This window comes from Leptodactylus fuscus, chromosome 1 (assembly GCF_031893055.1).
Source record: "Leptodactylus fuscus isolate aLepFus1 chromosome 1, aLepFus1.hap2, whole genome shotgun sequence".
Lineage (NCBI taxonomy): Eukaryota > Metazoa > Chordata > Amphibia > Anura > Leptodactylidae > Leptodactylus > Leptodactylus fuscus.
The window spans coordinates 129,798,161-129,820,663 of NC_134265.1; the positions used below are offsets into that span (position 1 = coordinate 129,798,161).

A 22,503-nucleotide genomic window follows, 5' to 3' on the forward strand; every position below is an offset into this window, starting at 1 on the left:
CAGAGATGACTTTCTAAGAATTAGTAAAGTCAACCACTTACATTTACAACTACGTAATCTGTCACTGCCACTGGTGTGCATATATCAAAGACTTTCTACACCAGCAATTGAAAATGAAGGTGTATGTTTCCATTTGCTTCTGCTGAGACAAAATGAAAAGTATTAAAATATTATTTACCATTGTCTTCTTTTTTATTTTATTTTATTGCTTCCGTGCCACTTTTATAAAAAGTTACAGCATTACCCCTCCACCCAGGCAGATGCACCAGCAATTGTCTCTCATCTGTTAATATAATGTGTTGTATTGTTTTCCTTTTTGTTGTAAAACCAAATAAAACTTAGTTGATGGAAAACAGAGAAAAAATTTACAGCATTAAATACAGTGTTCCTCAAAATTTAAAAAGGTGGTTGAACCCATCACATCCACAAATGACCTTAAGTAAGTTACTATCAGGGTCGGTTTGGGGTTCTAGGGCCCACCAGTTCTAGGGGCCTTCTTCACAAATACATGTAAATTTTACCTAACACTCACTAATTTCTAAAATGTCACAACAAAAATTTATATTTCAGTAGTATTTTTCAGTAGAATTTTTTTGATTGCTGCTTAGCCCTTGACTTTGTTTCTGTCCTGGGGTCCTGTCAGTAGTCTACTAACTGGATCCTTCTTTGAACTAGAGCCCAAGATATAAGCCCAGACGGCAGTGGGCCTCAGGCAGCAGCAAGATGATAGATGATTATGGCCCCTGTCATGTTATTGAGAAGATAAGGGCCGGGGAGGAAAGATAGTGGTCTTCATGACTCTGTACACCCCAGCCATCCAATTTGTCTACAGTATACAAAAATATACTGTGTATTTTCTATACCCATTATATTAAACTGACATGTACTGTGGCCTGATTCAGCTGGTGTACAATCAGTATCTCTATGAAGTACAATGAGTGTACTGTGTCATGCCAGGGCATTTACCTGGGGCCAGTCTGAGCCCAAGTATGACCCATGAAACTGTTTTGCCTATTTATCATGCACTCTATGATGTGTTTTGCTGAATATGCTGCTGATTTATTACACACTGCATGATGTTACATTTTAATTGTGACTGCGGAGTCCCTGCATCTAATTTGGTCTGGTGTTTTCTAGAAAGAGGGTGACATGATGTCTGTTCAAATTGGGGAAACCTTATTGTGGCCATAAGCTGTGCAGTTGGCAGCGTCTCTATGGCACCACTCCATGTACAGTCTTTGCAAGATACTGTACATGTGGAGCCTGTCAACTGTACAAGTAGAGTATGTCCTCTTCAGATCTGTTTTTCCAGATTAGAAAAGCACATTTCATGATGCAGTCAGACATTTACTCTGACTGTACGCTGAGAACACACGGACCAACATCAGTTCTTGTTTTATATTTTCTGGTTCCTGAAAGAACTAAAAGGATAAAAACATGACTAATAATAATAATAATAATAATAATTATTATTATTATTATTATTATTATTATTATTATTATTATTATTATTATTATAATGATCAGGGTTCTTGGACATCCAGTTGTGCGCTCCACATTTCTGGTCACACATCACTCTCCTCATTGCAGGAGAAGACAACAGGGTTCCAGTGAGGAACACAACATAAATTACAGTAACAGCATGTAAAGTATCATATTAAATGCACGTTTGTGACATTGTATTTATCTAATATGGCATATGTATGTATGCAGTGGATGTGTATGTAAGTAATATGTGGACCCTCAAGTTACAATATTAATTTATTCTGGTACCACCGCTATACAGCAACTTGACACCATAACTCTATGAAAAACTAGTATTGGTGAGTAGTTGGTTCTGTCGGTCCCAAATTGTCACCAAATGCACAAAAAAAAATGAGTTGAAAAAAATAACATTTAAGAAAACTCATCCTATAACTAATATAGAAACAACAAATGCTAAGGGTAAGTTCACATGGGGTTTTTTTAGACCGGAACCTGAGTTGAAGGCCGCCTCAGGTTCCTGTCCAAAATCCAAAATAAGCTGTAAATCACTTTCTATGATGATGACAGAAGTTTTTTCAGAGTTCTGAAAAATATAAAATAGTGTATCCAAAAAATAACATGGAGCTGTTCTCACCTTGTGTCCAAAGGAGCAACTCAACCTGTCACAGGTAAAGAGAAGTACGGGATGTAGTTCTGCACTGTATTGTAGAGAGTAGAGAGTAGCTATTAGACAGCCACCAATTGCACGTATTTCACTAAGAGCTTGTTCACATGTCTGCATTTTGTGGACATGTGATTTCCACGTAAATCACAAACCTGTACTCGTGCCCATCAATTATGATGGGTGGATGCAGAAGTCCGGCATGCTCTATTTTGGTTAGTTTTGTGGGCCAAGGAACTCTATTAAAGTCTACGGGCCCTTGAAAATCGGACAACTCATGGTGTTTAAATGAGCCAGAGACATAGAAAAGTATAGGAAATTAAAATACTAACTAGATGATCGATTTTTCATGAATGGGAAAAAGGGGTCAACCATAGACAACATACGACCTAAAATTAAGCAGGGATGTCTTTTGTCTGTTATTAGCACAGACATCACATGTCTGTAAAATTCAGACATGTGAATTAGCCTGTATATAGAGCTTTTAGTAGTAAAATGACCATTGGAACCTTCAGTCAAGTATTGTACATTGAGTCTAGTTTAATCTTCATATATCCACAAGGAAATGGTTCTGCTAAACATATCTATAGATTTCTATGTATGCAAAAAAAAGTGTCCCTTTGGGTGTTTTTTTTTTTTTTTTTGCATTACTCTAGGCTAAACTTTGTAATACAAGACCATCCTACAAACAAAAAAGTATACCAGTATACTGTACACTATATCTTTTTAAATGAGAGTCATTGGCAAACATACCGTATATATTGTATATTATATATAGAAAGAGAGAGAGAGAAAGAGAGAAAGAGATTATAGTAGATGTATAGTAGTGTCCATTTAAGACCCATGTAAGACCCTCAACCACCCAGTCTCTTCTTATCAAGGCCACAGGGTGATGGAGTGGTTTAGTTTCAGTTAAATAAAAAATCTCAAATTCCCTGCCATGTATTTTCAGACATCCACAGCAAGTTAGAAAACATTGATCTCTATTCTTGTGTTTAACAGGGAAATTGCTAAATTTTTTTTGTTGCTCAGTATATCTAGATATGGCTCATTGACAGAACTTAGCCATGTACTCGGCCATGAAAAAGTACAAAGCCGAGTGCACATCCGTTTTTATGGATCACTCACAGTATTGAGTCTACTGAAGGATCCGTGAAAATGGATGATACATCTCAAGTTCTGTTTTTTTTCTCCGATTGGTCAAACGGGCTGTTAAAACAACAGAAGTTGAAGTGAATAGATCCATTTATGTCTATGGGGCCGTGTGCAGGCCAGTAATACAATGACTAGCACAAGACCAGAGAACCTTGTTGTGTCAATAGCATTATGGTTGCTCTATGGCTGACAAACATTTTGTTTGATATTTACTAGACTGAACCTTGCTTCTCTTTTGCTCATGATAATTATACATATATTTGACAGTATTGTCTTTTCACTTCTACTAAAGAGAAATAAAAATATAATGTTCTCATGTACTAATGATGATAGTAGAAACAGAAATATAAAGTAATGCTAAATGTTTGGAAATATTATCCATGGAGAAATGCAAATAAAATAGTAATTCTGTGAGTATATAGAAATGATCACATATATCTTAATATAAAATACAAGTGCATATAATAACAGTTGTATTAGTTTTTCCGCTTACCTTTGTGCTTAGTATTGCTTTGCCGTATGAATATTACAGCTTTACGGAAGGTGATAACAGGCTCCTGTATAAGTGAGACTTATTTAGCTTGCTTGTTACTTTTCAGCCTGGTCACCATAGCTAGAGCCCTATTACATAAAGATACCTAAACTAAGAGATATTGTATAAAACTATTAAGAACACAATATAAAGTGACCTCAGCTAGTATCATGTACTATACAGTGCCTTATAAATCCTCCCTTGTTAAGTGAACAATAGCAAATGTAACACTGTTGAAACTATATTGAATCTTGTAGAATGATACACTACAGAGCTGTAATAAACTATATTATCCTCCTCTTGTATCAGTACATATCCAGTGCATGTCTGACCCTTGCATATCGGCAAGACCTTTTATTCCCCAGCATTTACCTTATAATTAATAGGAGTGTCAGAGCTTCGGGGTTAATTATATCTCTCGATGTTTATTGATTCCCAAAACTCCTGAAAGTGATGGCCTAACATACAATTACATAGTGAATATCTGCAAGCTTCCATTTTCCTTTGACAGCTTCTGCAGATGACTTGAGATCAGACACTTATGTTTGGAGTTGATCTTTATGTCACTCCATATTCTTTTCTATATTTTTTTTTCTTGTTAGCTCAAAGTCACATAGTGCAGGTTTTTCTTTAATTTTAGAAAATGGATACGAAAAGAAAAGTATGGATTTATTTCGCCTTATAGAAGACAGAATATTGCATCGTCATGTGCATCATATATCACATTGTGTTGTGCATTTCCGTCACTTTCTAGAGCAGGGGTACTCATCTGGCGGACCACAGGCTGGACCCCTGGTGATCTACCTTGGAGGCAGCACTTTCTATTGTCTAATAAAAGTTAAAGCACCTACCACGACATATAAAAAAGATCTTTATATCATCTGTACATTTAGTAGCTGTATGGACCTCATCATCATCGCCTTAAGAGCCAGTGATATGGATCGAAATGCGTGTCGGTTATGTTTTCCCATCATGTCTACCCATGGTCCACTGTGACTACGGAGGATATATTCAAAGTAGTCATGACAGTACATGTTGTTAAGGATTATGGGATTGCTAATTTGGCACCTCAATTACTATCTCTCATGCACCTCATGCTAAAGTGGTTTTCCATCCCTCAAGCAAAAACTAGCAGGTGCCATACTTCACTGCCCTCTTTATGAGTCATTGGTTCCAACAATTCATTGATGATGTCGACTGACTCTGATGTGGCTGCTGCAGCCAGTCAATGACCTCAGTAGTCACATGTAGTTGGCGACAACCTCACTGCAGAGGGTCCATTGCAGACATATCCAATGCTGATGCTGAGGCCACTGATTTGTTGCAGCAACCACGTGATTGATCTCATTGCTGGAGCAGTGAAACCAAGGTCATCATTATTACTACTATTGTTAAATTAGGACCTTTACCTGATAACAGACTCAAGTAAATGGAATATGGCTGCGTACAACTTTTCTATAGCAAAGCATTTAAAGATAAAGGGTTACTATGAAAATACAGTATAATCTGCAGGCATGGGCAGAACTACATGGGGTGCAGTGATATCAGTCGCTGCCACGCCCTGGACCCAGAGAGGGTCCAAAGTCCTCTTTGCCACATAAAATATACCACTACTCTAAATGGCACAAGGTAACTAGGGGCGCAATTACAGATATTGCATGGGAGCCCAGGTGTTTGAAGTCACTCCTGTGTCTGCAGGCAGCATGCTATAAAGCAACTAGAGCAGATTTTTTTGAAAAATAAAAATAAAACGTGTCCAATTTTTGTCTCTGCTTTTCTATGCCTACAAATAGTAATTGAATTAGAGGAGGTGTTATTAATGATTGGCAGCCTGCTCTACATGACTGTACATGGAGATGTCAGTCACTGGTTGTGTCATCTCCTGACTTGACTACTGCTTCTAAGCATAGAAAAACAGTGATATAAACTAAAAATTGACAAGTTCTACTGATCCTTTCCCCTCAAAACTATCCTTAGTTGGATTTGGTGGCGCTAGTCGAGACCCGGCAATCCAAATTGACCAAAGTTTTTTATTTTCTTTTTCTCTAGATCTTCATTTTAGACATGCATTTCTTTCCTGGATTCCTGAAATTTAGCAATGAATTCTTGCAAATTCTTGGAAGAATCTTAGAGTTGCATACTTGCCACCTTTATTGGTTTTTGTAACAGACTTACCCAAATATACAAACTGTGGCAGATTTACTAAACTGTCTGAGGCTGAAGCCCTACATTGCGGAAAAAAAAAACCCGCTATGTTTTACAATACTTGCAAAGTGGTTGGGACTCTGGCTAATCTCATCCACACATTGCAGAAAAAAATCTGGAGCAGAAAAACTGCATTTTCAAAAACATTACTGTTTCCGCTGTGGCTTTTTATGCAGCATTTTTTTTTTGTTGCGTTTCACTAGGTGAGGCCTTAGCCTAAGAAAAAAAACAACTATTTTTGTTGCTCAAAGCAGCCAATCACAGTTCAGCTTTCACTTTCAAGAGCTCTAAAAGGAATGAAGCCAGTTCTGTGATACTGTATGTGCTATGGGCTACAAAGGAAGTTTTTCTTTTAGACAGTTTAGTAAATCTCCACAACTGTTTCAAAGCAATAGAGAAGCAGTATTTAGAGTTCACCAAGTCGCCCTTACAAAAATGTGTAAACTCTATCACAAATATTTAGCAGCTATTTAATTAGCTGCTATATTACAAGGAGGTTCTTCCCTAGAGTAGAATTCCCCTTTAATACAGTTCCTTGCAGAAAAAAACATATGGTTGTACATGGAGGACTATGGGTCACTATGGGTTATTAGATACTAATGATTAGAACGAAGTGCTCGGAAAGGAACTCACTCTGTACTTGTTAAAGAAGTTGCCCAGAATAACCCCTTTTTGGCAAGGTGGACAGGGAAGGTGAAAAAAAGATAACTAAAAAAAAACATCATATCTTGTCCCTGGTGCTCCGCTGTCTCCCACCGTTGCCTAGTCCTGCTGCTCTCGGGTCTTGTTTTGGCAGCTGTCCTCACCGCATATGACCACTGAGGTCAATCTGCGGCCTTAGTGGCCTAAGTAAAGGAACCAGGACACCACTCACTGTGACATTCTTTCCTTTCGCCACTGATTAACCTGAGAAGTCATGTGTTGCGAAGACTTCCGCCAAAACAAGACTGAGTAGGAGCAGGACCAGACCGCGGTGGGAGAAAATGGAACACCAGGGACAGGTGAGCATGCTTTTTTTTTTTTTTTTTTTCACCTTCTCCGGCTGCTAGGAGACAGTACGGGTACTCACGCAGTTATTGTTAGGGGGCATTCACACCTGTGGCCATTTCCGCCCACCGGGTCTCCATTCTATTCTCTAGAGAAACTTGTTAGGGGACGGCTTCCCGGTGGTCAGTTTTAAAACCCATTCATTTGAATGAGTTTTAAAAGCAAACCGCCGGTGTCCGTATGCAGCCTCTCCACAGGGAAACCATTTTTTTTTTGGCCAGACAGAAAGTGGGACATGCAGAACTTTGTGTTTGGACGAAACAAAACGGTTTCCCCACGGAGAGGCTGCATACGGACATCGGCAGTTTGCTTTTAAAACCCAGGACATTTTCTCTTCTTTTTCTCTTGTGTTCCCCAGTGCAGCATTCTCTGCTGTCTGCCAGGCATATAAAATATCTCTGTCTCAAGACCACATGGCTCTTTTGACCCCTTACTTGTCAGACCTTTCCCACAATCCTCTGCTCAGCCAATCATCCTCCCCTCAGCAAATCAGGTTGCATACTTCCCAACTTTTGAAGAACCGAAAAGCGCGCCGCGGCAAATTTAGCCCCGTCCAGTTTTGTGTTGACTCCACCCATTCTCATTAATTTTTCATGTGCCTGCACACAGTATAATCCTCCTACAGTCACCCGTAAATGATGTCCCCCCTCTATCTCTCCCCCAGTTTCATATACACCCTTCATCTGCCCCCAGTTTCATGTCCCCCATCTCTGCCCCCAGTTTCATGTCCCTCCATCTCTGCCCCCAGATTCATGTCCCCCATCTCTGCCCCCAGATTCATGTCCCCCATCTCTGCCCCCAGATTCATGTCCCTCCATCTCCGCCCCCAGATTCATGTCCCTCCATCTCTGTCCCCAGATTCATGTCCCCCATCTCTGCCCCCAGATTCATGTCCCCCATCTCTGCCCCCAGTTTCATGTCCCTCCATCTCTGTCCCCAGATTCATGTCCCCCATCTCTGCCCCCAGATTCATGTCCCTCCATCTCTGCCCCCAGATTCATGTCCCTCCATCTCTGTCCCCAGATTCATGTCCCCCATCTCTGCCCCCAGATTCATGTCCCTCCATCTCTGCCCCTAGATTCATGTCCTCTCCATCTCTGCCCACAGATTCATGTCCACCCTCCATCTCTGCCCCCAGATTCATGTCCCCTCCATCTCTGCCCCCAGATTCATGTCCCCTCCATCTCTGCCCCCAGATTCATGTCCCTCCATCTCTGCCCCCAGATTCATGTCCCCTCCATCTCTGCCCCCAGATTCATGTCCCCACATCTCTGCCTCCAGATTCATGTCCCCTCCATCTCTGCCCCCAGATTCATGTCCCCACATCTCTGCCCCCAGTGTCATGCCGTCCTCTCCTTCATCTGCCCCCAGTTTCACGTTCCACCTCAGTGTACACACTACACTTACCTTCTCCTCGCTCCCCTGCCGCTCTCTCCGCTCCTCCCTCTCTCGCACACAGTTGTAGACGCGATGTTTATGTTTATGTTTAAATAAAAGCATTAAAACATATATGCTAATCGTACCTGAACGTGCACCATGGGCAGGGATGCACGGTGCAACGTCAGCTTCGGGCACGCCTACCTCTTCTGTCTTCTTGTAGTGACGCGCTCTGGTTCCGTGTCTTCTTCCGTCTTCTTGTCTTCAAATCCTGCGCCTGCGTAGTAGCGCTTCCCTCCGGAGCGCTACTGCGCAGTACACTCGTGAACTGCTATTAAGTAAAATGGCGAGTGAGTCTGCGCACTAGCGCTCCAGAGGGAAGCGCTACTACGCAGGCGCGGGATTTGAAGACAAGAAGACGGAGGAAGACATGGAACCAGAGGGCGTCACTACAAGAAGAGGTAGGTGTGCCCAAAGTTGACGTCGCACCGTGCATCCCCACCCATGGTGCACATTCAGGTACGATTAGCATATATGTTTTAATGCTTTTATTTAAAAACAGGACCGGGGTTTAATATAACATTTACGGTGCCTGAATAGCCTTTTTAAAGGCTATTCATGCATGTGTGGGGCTCTATTAGCATAATTTTGCTGATAGAGCCCCTTTAACCCTTTCGCTGCCAGGCACGTACACTGTACATGCTCCCAAGGTGGCACTTCAGTAGCCGAGGACGTACTTAGTACGTCCTCCCTACTAATGCCGATATCTCTGGACTGCATCAACATATCTTGATGCTTTAAAATGCATTTTAAAGAAGATCCTCTCATCTTTAAAATGATACCAGGGACTTTATGATTTTTACTTACAATCTTGGAGCCATTCACTGTTGAAAACACTATTTGGCATTGAGATCCAACTTCAGATCTCAATTCCCGACAGCGTTTCAACAGTGAATTTCTCCAAAACTGTACATCCAATCATCAAGTTCTTGATATCATTTTAAAGATGAGATTCTCCTCTTTAAAATGCAATTGAAAGCATCAAGATATGTTGATGCAGTCCAAAGATATAGAGCTCCAAAGTGTCCCCCCCTCCTGTCTAAGCAAGCAATTTGCGATCTAACAAAAAAGGAAGAGGGACATGGAGCAGTGCAGCAGAGAGAGAGAGAGACACAGAAATGATCTCTCTCTCTCTCTCTGCATAACTTGTATGTGACAGCAGGAGGGGGGTGGCAGGGACTCTATTGTCCCTATTAACCCTTCTCCTGCCAATCAGAGCGTATACTATACATTTGTCTCTGATTGTCACATACAGTTATAATGTAATTCCCCCCTGAGCTTTTCTAGTGGGGTATTCTTATGTTATACCTCCTGAACATAACCAGGAAGTTTGTTGGCACTGTGACCCAGACGTTTACCATTGTCCAGGTCACAAGCCAAAAAAAAAAAGTCGCACCAAACACTTACACAACATATACATAAAGTCGTAAATACAGTTTACATTTCACCCAATCCATCCCTGTCCTGTCTATACCTGAGCTTTCTACAGTAAAATACTTCTCTAGTGATGTCCGTTACACACTAAAATAATAGTAATAACGATTATCACTAGAGATTAACGTATAGATTGCTAAAATTATTATAGGGGGATGGAAAATAACATTTTTATGTAAAGTCCTATTTAATTTGCATGCACAAAATGGGATGGTGCATTTCTGCGATTTTGGCGATTCTTTAACACCCGCCCCTGTAAATATATACATGTGTGGTATGTATGAACTCCTCACATATTGCAGTTTTATGGACAGTACATTATGTTTGCAGAAAGGGATTTCTTGAGCCGCACTTTAGTGACAAATTTGAATTTTTGCGCAATTTTTGCTAGCAATCTCTGTTTGCGTCAAAGTTAAATGAAGGTGGTTGTATATATAAACTATTAAATTGTGTTTTTATATACGGTATGCTGTGTACTCTGAAAAAAGTTAGATTTTGGTATCACAGTCACCGTTTGGTAGGTGCAGTATAGCTTTTTAACATATTAGTGAACAACAGCAAAATCCTGCTTGTCTTCTGTATTCGTGTTTTTGGGAGTCCGAGCTCTTGTTGTAGTTGATGTTTGCGGTACATATAGTATATATACACATTGTATACACCATAAGCTATTATTTTAAAAGCATTTTGTATATGAATGTGAGATTGAACATGAGTTTTAGGTGCAAATATGTGTTTTAGCATATTTTTTCAAAAAATTATTTGTGTTGGTCGCAAAGTTGCATGAAGGTGGATGTGGCTATCGATGACCCATTAAGACATTTGTAATCTTCAGATTGTCTACTTTCAAAAAATATATAGGGTTTAGGGGTTCACTTACTTTTCATGGTGTGTAATCCCTACATTTTATAGGATGATACTTTTTTAACATTTCCAGCTTCAAAGCAGAATTTTGTTCCTTCCAGTTCTAGCGATTTTCTGAAGACACGTGCATGCGGGTTCAGGCCATAGTGATATGTATGAACTCTGCACATGTTGAATTCTTATTTTTAGGAGGTTTGGTGCATTTAATTTTTTTGTTTGGTTTCCGCTTTTAACAACTAATATACATTTATTTGCATTTTTTCATAAAACATTCACTTTAAATCAAAATTGCATGAAGGTGCTTGTTCGTATACAGTACCAAGTGACATTCTGACAATGCTGCAGGTGTCTACTTTAAGAAAATATATAGGTATGGGGAGGTTGGATGCTTTTTTAATGTTGCAATTTAGGTTTGATTTGTCCATCTTAAAACTGTGAAAATTGCTCTGGCTACTGGAGGTGCAAAATTTCCAGAGACCCTTGGCAGCGAAAAGGTTAAACTGTCCTGCTGCTGAAATTTGTTCCTCGCACCGTGCCTGTGATTGTTCCGGTGTCCCAGCTGCTCACTGAGGAGAACTCTTATGACTTCTGGCTACCTTCATAGCTGTCGTTGTTTTAGAATTTTGCGACAAATTAGATTCCCCCCCCCCCCCCACCACCATGTTTAAAAGCAGAAAATTGTCAATTTGGATTAAAGGTGTTTTCCCATTCAGCATGTGAGCAAGTTGCCTGGACCAGATCAGATAATATGGAAATGAAATTACACAATCCACTGAGGTTTAGCTGAGTGTTTACACAGAGAGATAACAGACTTTGCTTTATCAGAACCTGAGATAAGCTGCAGGCAAGAGCAGCCTAATATAGTATCCTATCCTACTAATATTATAAATGGGAAAATTTGGATGTTTGGATGTCTGTGTGTTTGTTCCTCAATCACGCAAAAGCATCTGTACGGATTTGAATGTAATCTCGATTAAAACATAGGCTACTCTTTATCTCGGTAAATGACATGGCTTCATGACTGTTATGAATTTATGTTCACATACTATATTAAACTGTTCTTGCAGCAGCTTATCTCAGGTTCAGATAAAGCCAGGTCTGTTATCTCTCTATGTAAACACTCAGCTAACCCTCAGTCCATTCTGTACATGCATTTGCATATTATCTGATCTGCTCCAGGCCGCATGCTGACACATTGGATAGGAAAATGCCTTTAATTCAAATTGGCAGTTTAACACGTTCATTACACATGTGCAGGAATTCCAAAAGGAGTGTCACAGCTGAAGGATAGGAAAAGGGTGTCAATAAAGTGTACAGGGATTGCAATTCAGACCTAAAGACTGGGTCTTTTAAAAGGCTCTAACATGCCCCCATTGCACATCAGCCTCATTTGCAAATTTCTAAAAACACATTTTTAAAAATAATGGTGCATCTACTGGACAATCTAAAGATATGATGATGCTCAGCATAATGTCCCCAATAATACATTGTGTCTGGTTCATATTGAGTTTCCTGGTCAGGGACTCCCTTTAAAGGGATTGTACTATTAAAACCTTTTTTTTTCTAGTTGACACGTTGGAATAGCCTTAAGAAAGGCTATTCTTCTCCTACCTTTAGATGTCTTCTTCGCCCCGCTGTTCGGTTAAAAACCCTTTTTTCGTTGGTATGCAAATGAGTTTTCTCGCAGCACTGGGGGTGTCCCCAATATTGCTAGAGAACTCTCTCCAGCACTGCCTCCATCTTCGTCAGCAATGGCCTCCATCTTCTTCTTCCGGCGCTGGGGTCACACTTGTACGCGAGTGTTCATGCCGGCGGCCAATTTTTTGTGGCCACTTACGTGAGCATGCGCAGTACGCTCTGTACGCCATAGAACTACAGGAGCGTTGTCATGACACCGGGGAGCCTTATGAAGGCTCCCTGGCCTCTCATTGAATGGATTCTATTGCAGGCTACATAGAGTAGCCTACAATAGAAGAGCCAGGTTCTCGCAATGCATTGCAATGCATTAGCATTGTAATGCATTGCATTAGTGATCAGACCCCTAGGGGGTCTAATAAATGCATACAATTTAAAAAATATATATATATATATATTAAAAAAATAAAAAGTAATAAAAATTCAAATCACCCCTCTTTCCCTAGAACACATATAAAAGTACTTAAAGGGGTATTCCCATCTACATAATTATTTTTTAATTTGTACAGTCCTATGAAAAAGTTTGGGCACCCCTATTAATTTTAATCATTTTTAGTTCTAAATATTTTGGTGTTTGCAGCAGCCATTTCAGTTTGATATATCTAATAACTGATGCACACAGTAATATTTCAGGATTGAAATGAGGTTTATTGTACTAACAGAAAATGTGCAATATGCATTAAACCAAAATTTGACCGGTGCAAAAGTATGGGCACCTCAACAGAAAAGTGACATTAATATTTAGTGGATCCTCCTTTTGCAGAGATAACAGCCTCTAGTCGCTTCCTGTAGCTTTTAATCAGTTCCTGGATCCTGGATGAAGGTATTTTGGACCATTCCTCTTTACAAAACAATTCAAGTTCAGTTAAGTTTGATGGTCACCGAGCATGGACAGCCCGCTCTCAAATGATCTGAAAACAAAGATTGTTCAACATAATTGTTCAGGGGAAGGATACAAAAAGCTGTCTCAGAGATTTAACCTGTCAGTTTCCACTGTGAGGAACATAGTAAGGAAATGGAAGACCACAGGGACAGTTCTTGTTAAGCCTAGAAGTGGCAGGCCAAGAAAAATATCAGAAAGGCAGAGAAGAAGAATAGTGAGAACAGTCAAGGACAATCCACAGACCACCTCCAAAGAGCTGCAGCATCATCTTGCTGCAGATGGTGTCACTGTGCATCGGTCAACAATACAGCACACTTTGCACAAGGAGAAGCTGTATGGGAGATTGATGAGAAAGAAGCTGTTTCTGCAACCACGCCACAAACAGAGCCCCCTTAGGTATGTAAAAGCACATTTGGACAAGCCTGTGGACTGTTGAAACAAAGATTGAGTTGTTTGGTCATACAAAAAGGCGTTATGCATGGCGTCCAAAAAAAAAACAGCATTCCAAGAAAAACACTTGCTACCCACTGTAAAATTTGGTGGAAGTTCCATCATGCTTTGGGGCTGTGTGGCCAATGCCGGCACCGGGAATCTTGTTAAAGCTGAGGGCCGCATGGATTCCACTCAGTATCAGCAGATTCTTGAGAATAATGTTCAAGAATCAGTGATGAAGTTGAAGTTACGCCGGGGATAGATATTTCAGCAAGACAATGATCCAAAACACCGCTCCAAATCCTCAGGCATTCATGCAGAGGAACAAGTACAATGTTCTGGAATGGCCATCCCAGTCCCCAGACCTGAATATCATTGAACATCTGTGGGATGATTTGAAGCGGGCTGTCCATGCTCGGCGACCATCAAACTTAACTGAACTTGAATTGTTTTGTAAAGAGGAATGGTCCAAAATCCCTTCATCCAGGATCCAGGAACTGATTAAAAGCTACAGGAGGCGACTAGAGGCTGTTATCTTTGCAAAAGGAGGATCTACTAAATATTAATGTCACTTTTCTGTTGAGGTGCCCATACTTTTGCACTGGTCAAATTTTGATTTAATGCATATTGCACATTTTCTGTTAGTACAATAAACCTCATTCCAATCCTGAAATATTACTGTGTCCATCAGTTATTAGATATATCAAAATGAAATGGCTGCTGCAAACACCAAAATATTTAGAACTAAAAATGATTAAGATTAATAGGGGTGCCCAAACTTTTTCATAGGACTGTAGATGATTCAAAGTTAAACATTTTTGCAAATGTAAGTAATTAAAAATTCTACAGAGTTTTAAAGATTTTCTCTAACTTTCTTAGTGGTGTCAGTCCGTTATCTTGATCGGTTGCCATGGATACGACCACCAATGCAGGAAATTTCTAAGGTCAGAAAATCAGCCATGATGTCCTTATTGTGGCCGGGATATCTTCTGATACATGTAGTGTCCTTGCCTGATGACCCTGCTACAATAAGAAAATCATGGCTGGGTTCCTGACAAGTCCCAGACCATAGAAAGTTCCTGCATAGAAAGTTACACCCTATGTATCCCCGTTCACGGAAGTACAAAAAAAGTTACAGGTGTCAGAAGATGGCAACTTTTAGAAAAAAATTTTTTGGCACAGTTTTGGATTTTTATTGAGGGGTTAAAATGGAAATAAAACCATATAAATTTGGTATCCCCAGAATCATACCGACACAAAGAATACGAGGATGCATAGGGCATCTTTATATGCGGGACCAGGTGTACTTTTTAGTTAAACCATTTTGGGGAATGTCTATTCCTTTGATCACCTTTTATTGAAATTTTTATTAGAGACAAACAGTGAAATAACAGCGGTTTGGCAGTTTTTTTTGTTTTTTTTTCCACTACGTCGTTCACGGTATGGGAAAAATATCTGTAGGTTCGTAGACTGGGCGTATTTAGACCCATGGATACCTAATGTGTATGTGTATCACTTTATTTAACTACTTCAGTATCGGACCAATTTCTGGTCAGGAACCAGACACATTTTTGTTTTTTTTGTATGTGTAGTTATGAGGGCTATAACATTTTTATCATTTGCATTATTCAACTAATTTCTGCATCTTTTTTTCGGTGACACATAGGGCTTTATTTTTATGTTTTTATTTTTGCATCTTTTTTAAAAAAAATTATATGTGGGAAAATATAAAAAAGGAGGGAAAATGATTCATTTTTTTAACTTAATAACACAAAATGCTGTTAATAAACTTTATAAGGCTAAGGCCCCACGGGCCGGAAACGCTGCGCTAAAGCGCTGCGGGAACAACCACGGCGTGAACACATTGCAGTTCTTCACACAGCGCTTTAAACAGAGAGTTCACAGAGTTTTCCTCCGCGGACTTTCTGTTCCAATTATATCTATGGGAAAGCCGCCAGCTTTTCAAACCGTAGATTTTCAAAACCGCTGTAAAACTCCGCAATTTTTCCGCCGCGGCCAAATCGTGGCGTTTCTGGCCCGTGGGGCCCCGGCCTAAAATAGTTTTTCCTCTTTAGCAAATAGACAAAAATAAGCGGCACCACTGAAATATTATGACTTTTGTTTCGGTTCTGTATCACTTTTGCACCATTTCTAGTACATGGAGCGAAAGACCGCAAAATTACAGACGCAAAATTACGTAGCGTATACGATCGTAACTCCCATTGAAATCAATGGGATCTTTTTGAACGCGCAAACTGCTGACACGCATATACGTGCCAGATTGCGCTCCACTTTTCTCCGTGTGAATTCTCCCAGGGTCGGCTCCAGGTTTTTATGGGCCCTTGGGCGACAGAGCCTCATTGGGCCCCCTTGTAAAGGAGGTGGGGGAGTCGAGACACTGTGCGTTGCAGATGAAGCGAGTGACGTCATGCAGGAGTGTGGCGTCACCAACACCATACCTCCCAATCTTTTAAAGAGTAGAAAGAGGGGCAAAATGTGCGGCGCGCTCTGCAAATTTGGCTCCACCCACTTTTATGTTGATTCCACCCATTCTCATTCATTTATCATGTGCTCCCACACAGTATAATCCTCCTACAGTCACCTGTAAATTATATCCCCCCCTCCATCTCTCCCCCAGTTTCATATACACCCTTCCTCTGCCCCCAGTTTCATGTCCCCCCCCCTCCATCTCTGTCCCCAGTTTCATCACGTTCTCTCCCTTCATCTGCCCACAGTTTCATGTCCCCCGTCTCTGCCCCAGTGTCATGCTGTTCCACCCCTCCCCTTCATTTGCCCCCTCAGTTTCATTGGGCCCCCTCCATCTCTGTCCCCAGTTTCATGCCGTTCTCTCCCCACCCCCTTCATCTTCCCCAGTGTCATGCCGTTCCCCCCCTCCCCTTCATTTGCCCCCCAGTTTCATTGGGCCCCCTCCATCTCTGTCCCCAGTTTCATGCCGTTCTCTCCCCACCCCCTTCATCTTCCCCAGTGTCATGCCGTTCCCCCCCTCCCCTTCATTTGCCCCCCAGTTTCATTGGGCCCCCTCCATCTTTGTCCCCAGTTTCATGCCGTTCTCTCCCCACCCCCTTCATCTTCCCCAGTGTCATGCCGTTCCCCCCCTCCCCTTCATTTGCCCCCCAGTTTCATGGGCCTCCTTCATTATGTTTCACCTTAATATGTAATACAAAACAAACACTTACACTCACCTTCTATCACTCACCTTCCATCGTTCCCCGACGCTCCTGTCTCTCTCACTCCAGTCACATACGCGATGCAGGAGCTGTGAGATCAGCTCCTGCTTAGCTGCGGCCCGGCTTGCGTGTGTAAGCGTGATGTGATGACGTCATCGCGCCTACACACGCAAGCCAGGCCGGAGCTTTAAAGCAGGAGCTGATCTCACAGCTCCTGCTTTAATCACGTATGTATTCAGCTCATCGGCGGACGGACGCCGATGAGCTGAAATTGTGACAGGCAAGTGCCGGGGGGCCCCCAGAGGCTCTGTGGGCCTTGCCCGACTATGCCGTGCGCTGACGCCGGCCCTGAATTCTCCCTTACCGCTAAACGGGCAGGAATAGGACATGTCCTGGGGTTTCACCCAGTCTCTTGTCTCTGACACTGACCTGTTAAAATCAAAGAAATAAATGCAATGTGTTTAAAAAAAAACAAAAACAAAACAGCACACTGACAAAGAACATGGTCGTGTGTATGTGGCCTAAACAGATACTGAAAGCCCAGCATGCTTCGCAGTCAGGAGGCAGCCTATGCTACAGGCTATTAGCTACTGCCTTACTAAATACTGGATGCACTGGAAAAGTGGTGGTTATGTAAGAATTAACCAACAGGTGGCAGTATTTCATCTAGGCCAAATCTTGACAACATGTGAAATCCCAATTACATTGACTTGTGGATAGTAAGAGTAAAATAGCCAAAAAGTACTATGAGTAACATACTATCACTCGATCTACTTATCCTGAACCCTCATATCTATATCAAATGATCTATCTATGTAGATAGCTGTGTACTGTATAAGCAGATCGTCATGTAACTATGCATAATAAATCAAATCATGTTCCTTATTATAATATATTGAGCTAAAGTACTCTTTTCACCTATGTTTCAGCATAAATTAAGACTATAAACATTTACAACGTAAAAACATTTCGCAGGCCCCAGCGAGATTTGAACTCGCGACCCCTGGTTTACAAGACCAGTGCTCTAACCCCTGAGCTATGGAGCCATCTGGTGTTAGACGGAGAATTTCAATGCTACATGAAGTAGTACAGAGAGCAGGTTTGCAGAGTGGCTGATGTAAAGGACGCTTTGTATGTTGTAATATTTAGTGTGTGTTTCAGTGCTTGAGAGCGAGCGTGCAGCTCATAGCTGGTAATATAGTCAGTCCCACGTATTTTATATTTATATTTTTAATTCATTAACTCAATTGTACATACAGGAAACCGTATAAACTGTACAGAGATAACATTGCTTTCAGTGGCATCAGCAATTGGTTACAGGTCTATTGAAGCAGAAGCCATTGCGCATGCGTATACTTTGCAGCGGTGTGAGCTGAAGTAATTACTCGAGTCCCTGAGAGAAATCATTTGGCGGGAGTCATCATGAGGCGATGTAATAAGGTGTAATGAGGGATGTCAGCCACCTACAATTATACACAGTGACCCGAGTGTCCAAATCAATTATGAGTAATGACAGGTCTGAAAGATGACAGAAACTAAACAACACCTCAGGGATACTAGGCATATAATCTGGGCAGCTCCAGGGAAGCATTTCTCTCCTAGCAGATGTGAATTCTGCTCAAGCACATAATGTATATTATTTCACTATAATCGCCATAATTATCATTGGATACATAATGTATATGGAGAAAAATGCAACTTTAGCTGTTGTCCAGCTTGTTTAAAGTATAATTACCCTTATATTTGTAAGCAGCCATATTTACCAAGAAATATAGCCTTTTATTTATTCATATCATTTTATTACTCTTATTATTCATTTATACATTTTTAATTTCTCATTATTGAAAAGCAAGTGATTGTATTATGAGTTACTCCTTTATAATGAGGCACTCTATTTAGATTCTTGACAGTTTTTAGAAATTGTTTTTGGAGTGAAAGGGCTGCGCTAAAATTTCTTCAAGTCACGCGTCCTATTTACAGGTCAAAACATCCAGACAAAATAGTGTCACATGCTCCACTGTTATGTCTTGGAAATCCCAAACTCCCAGGCACCTAGGAGGAACTTTCACACTTGTGCCCGTGTCCGCCCGCCAGGTCTCCATCCTATTCCCCAGGGAAACTGCATAGGGAACGGTTTCCTGGCAGTCAGATTTATAACCCATTCATTTGAATGGGTTTTTTAAAAGCAAACCGTATACAGCCTCTCGTGAGGAAACCGTTTTTTTGGCTGGACACAAATTCGGATATGCAGGACTTTGTGTCCAGCCAAAAAAAACGGTGGAGAGGCTGCATACGGACACCGGCGGTTTGCTTTTACATTCCATTTCAAAGCAATGGGTTCTAAAACTGACCGCCGGGAAGCCGTCCCCTGTGCAGTTTCTCTGGGGAATAGGATGGAGACCCAGCGGACTGACACAAGGCGCAAGTGTGAACGTCCCTTAACCATGTCTATATTTTTTGTGTTCCCCATCTAGTCTTTTTGCTTCCTGACAGAGTAATAATGCCCTTTTTTGTGTAATACACTATATAATGCCTTGTTATTGTTCTTCACACATTGTAATGCCCTGCCACACAAAATATAAAGCCTCCTTAGTTGTCTCCACACAGTTTAAAAAAGTTGGAAAAATAAAACATAAGGAGACATTTGGATTTTCTAATTCAATACCAGATTAAGTACATTTAAATAATTGTCACATTAATAAAATAACATAATCCTTTAATAGTCCCACCACTGGTAAATTCAGTGTGATATAGCATCATGGATAGTACAGTAGTATATAGCAAGAGAGAAAACACATACAAGCTCATAGCAAATAGAGAGAGAGAGATACTAGGAGTCATAGCAACTAAAAAGAAAGAAAAAAACTTCAGGATTATTTAGTTCTCTGTGCAAAGTGATGTTCATAATACAGCCCAACTGCAATTGGAGGACACAGCATGTAGCCATAACAGGCAGAATCAGCTTTTTGTAGAGGTGGGGGACATATGCAATAACATGTGGTAGTTCTTTTGGTCGGTCGTAGGATCTCATGCTCACAGCTGATAGTTCGATTTCTTGCATCAGCACTAATGTTCCTTAACCACAAAAATGCCTCCCAAAAAGTACACCATGTTTCATCGCAAGCCTTCCTCCTTTCTTCTCTTTCTACCGCTGTCACATGTTCTATTTGCCCGATGAAGTGTAAAGACATCCAGGGAGACAGGGTGCTGATTATTCCTCCATACTATATGCTCTCTTGCTATGCTTCCTTAACTCGTGAAGGGGGATGTAACAAGGCTGCAGCATAGAAATTCGGAGTCAGCTGACCGTAGGCATCTTCCAAGCATAATTAATAGATGCCAATCATTTCCTTGAAAGAAGGAGTCTGCAATTTCATGCAAGTTTCTCCTCCATGCTTTGTCTGCCTCTCGTTGTCCATGCTTCCCTTAGCTCGTAAAGAATGGTAACAAGGCTATAACACAGCCACCATATGTACTCGTGGGAAGATGGTAACAAGGCTATAACAAAGCCACCAGATGTACACTACAATCAGTCGACTGCAGGCATCTTCCAAGTATAAACAATAGACGCAAAGAAAATAATCTGCAGGTTTTTCCATTCTAAATACTTAGCTATTCTTAGTGCAAGGGTACTTGAGTAGAGGATTCTTGAAGATTAAGCAACTTTGGCATTTATTCAAATCTTTTTGGTTTATTTTCTATTTATTTATTTTTTTATTTAATTGGATCATGCAATCACAATATTATGCGTCAGTTTGGGCCATGTGATTTATATCTAAAATATAAATTAGATACAATGCTAGAGTAAGGGAATTGCAATAGGAGCAATTCCCCAGTAGCTGCTGGAGAACCCTGGGGGAGGGGCACAATAGACAATGAGCCCTAAGCTGAACCCACCACTGCCTCTACCTGCTTGCCAGTCCTATCCTAAGTAATAGGTGGCAACTGGTCGATGGGCCCTACCTATATAATTGACAACACAGAACGAAGACAAGACAAACAACAACAATGGAAGGTCAGCTAGCCAAGGGTCCAGTAACAGTCGAGCAACGCAGTACAGAATCAAAATCCAATAGAATGGTCAATAGGGTAAACCAGAGGTCAGTAATGCAATAGCAGCGGACAGAGGAGCTAGCAGGGACAAAGTCTAAGGTCAGAGTCTCAATAGCCAGCGAGTCAGTGTGGGCAGATCTCCTGTATATAGAAAGCCCAGGACAAGCCCTAGACTTGATTGGAAGACAGTCTGTAAATCACACAGGCAAGACTAGAAACATTTCATGAACAGAAGGACATCTATTGTGCAGGAGATTAGTTTGGTGGAAATTCAATTACTGAGATAGAGCAGTGTTCACACAGTACAACGAAAAACACTAAGCAATGAATCAAACTGAACACACCTCCTACGCCGCAGTGTGCGAATGGAGGATGGTGCAGAGACCCGAATAGACAGAGACAGGCATTACAGCTAGTTATTTAAAGAAGGCCTTTCACGTTCTCATCAACATGCGGTATTATATACTGCTAGAAAGCCAACAGTGCGCTGAATTCAGAGCACTGTCAGCTTTTCCAGTATGTGCCCTGGTGCTGGAGATATTGGTGCCGTTAACTGCACAACACATATCTCCTCGCTGTCAGAAAGGCCGCTCAGTGTCATGACTCGGCTGTGAGCAAGGCTGCACCTCTAATGAGGCGAGGTCAGGCAGCCGCTGCAAGCGGCACTTTGGGAGGGGGTGGCGGCCACGGGACTTTTTTTTTTTTTTAACCTAAACATTATTAAAGTATCTGTGATGATGTCAGTGATGATGTCATCAAAGGCCCTTTAAAGATTTGCAATTTGGCATCTATCTAGGACCTAGATAGATGCCAAATTGCAAATCAGCTAAAGCTCGGCTGCATCTCCGGAGTAGCCAAGCTGAGCGCACGGCCAGCTCTTCTACATCTCAGCATAGGAATGCATTGACCAGCGTTGATTGGCCGAATGCCATACAGAGTACAGCATTCGGCCAATCAACGCTGGTTCTGCCGGAGGAGGCGGAGTCTAAGATCGGTTTACAGCAGTCTCCATTCTGGTCCGATCTAAGACGCCGCCTCCTCACAGACGAGCCTCCGGCAGAACCAGCGTTGATTGGCTGAATGTTGTACTCTGTATGGCATTCGGCCAATCAACGCTGGTCAATGCATTCTTATGAGAAAAAGTCAGCTCGCGCATATCGCAAGTTGACAGGGATCACGACCAGATAGAGCCCCACAGAGCTAGGTGAGTAACATTCCCACCTAAATAAAGGTAATCCCTAGCTAACCCTGCCTGTACATCTATCCCTGTCTCACAGTCACATAGTTCACAGTCTCAAATTAACCGAATGTTAAATCCACCATTCATATAAATTGGAGGTCACCTGATTTAGCCAGCCAATTACTTTTTCTGATTTTTTTTCGATGCCTCCGTTGTCGTAGTTCCTGTCCCACCTCCCTGCACAGTTATTGGTGC

General features: G+C 41.3%; 1 non-coding gene across 1 annotated transcript; it reads right to left on the minus strand.

Moving 5' to 3' along the window:
• Positions 1 to 17,988: 17,988 nt before the first annotated feature.
• TRNAT-UGU (transfer RNA threonine (anticodon UGU)) lies at positions 17,989 to 18,061 on the minus strand. The gene has a single exon. It is a non-coding gene; the product is annotated as a tRNA-Thr (tRNA).
• Positions 18,062 to 22,503: the final 4,442 nt, after the last annotated feature.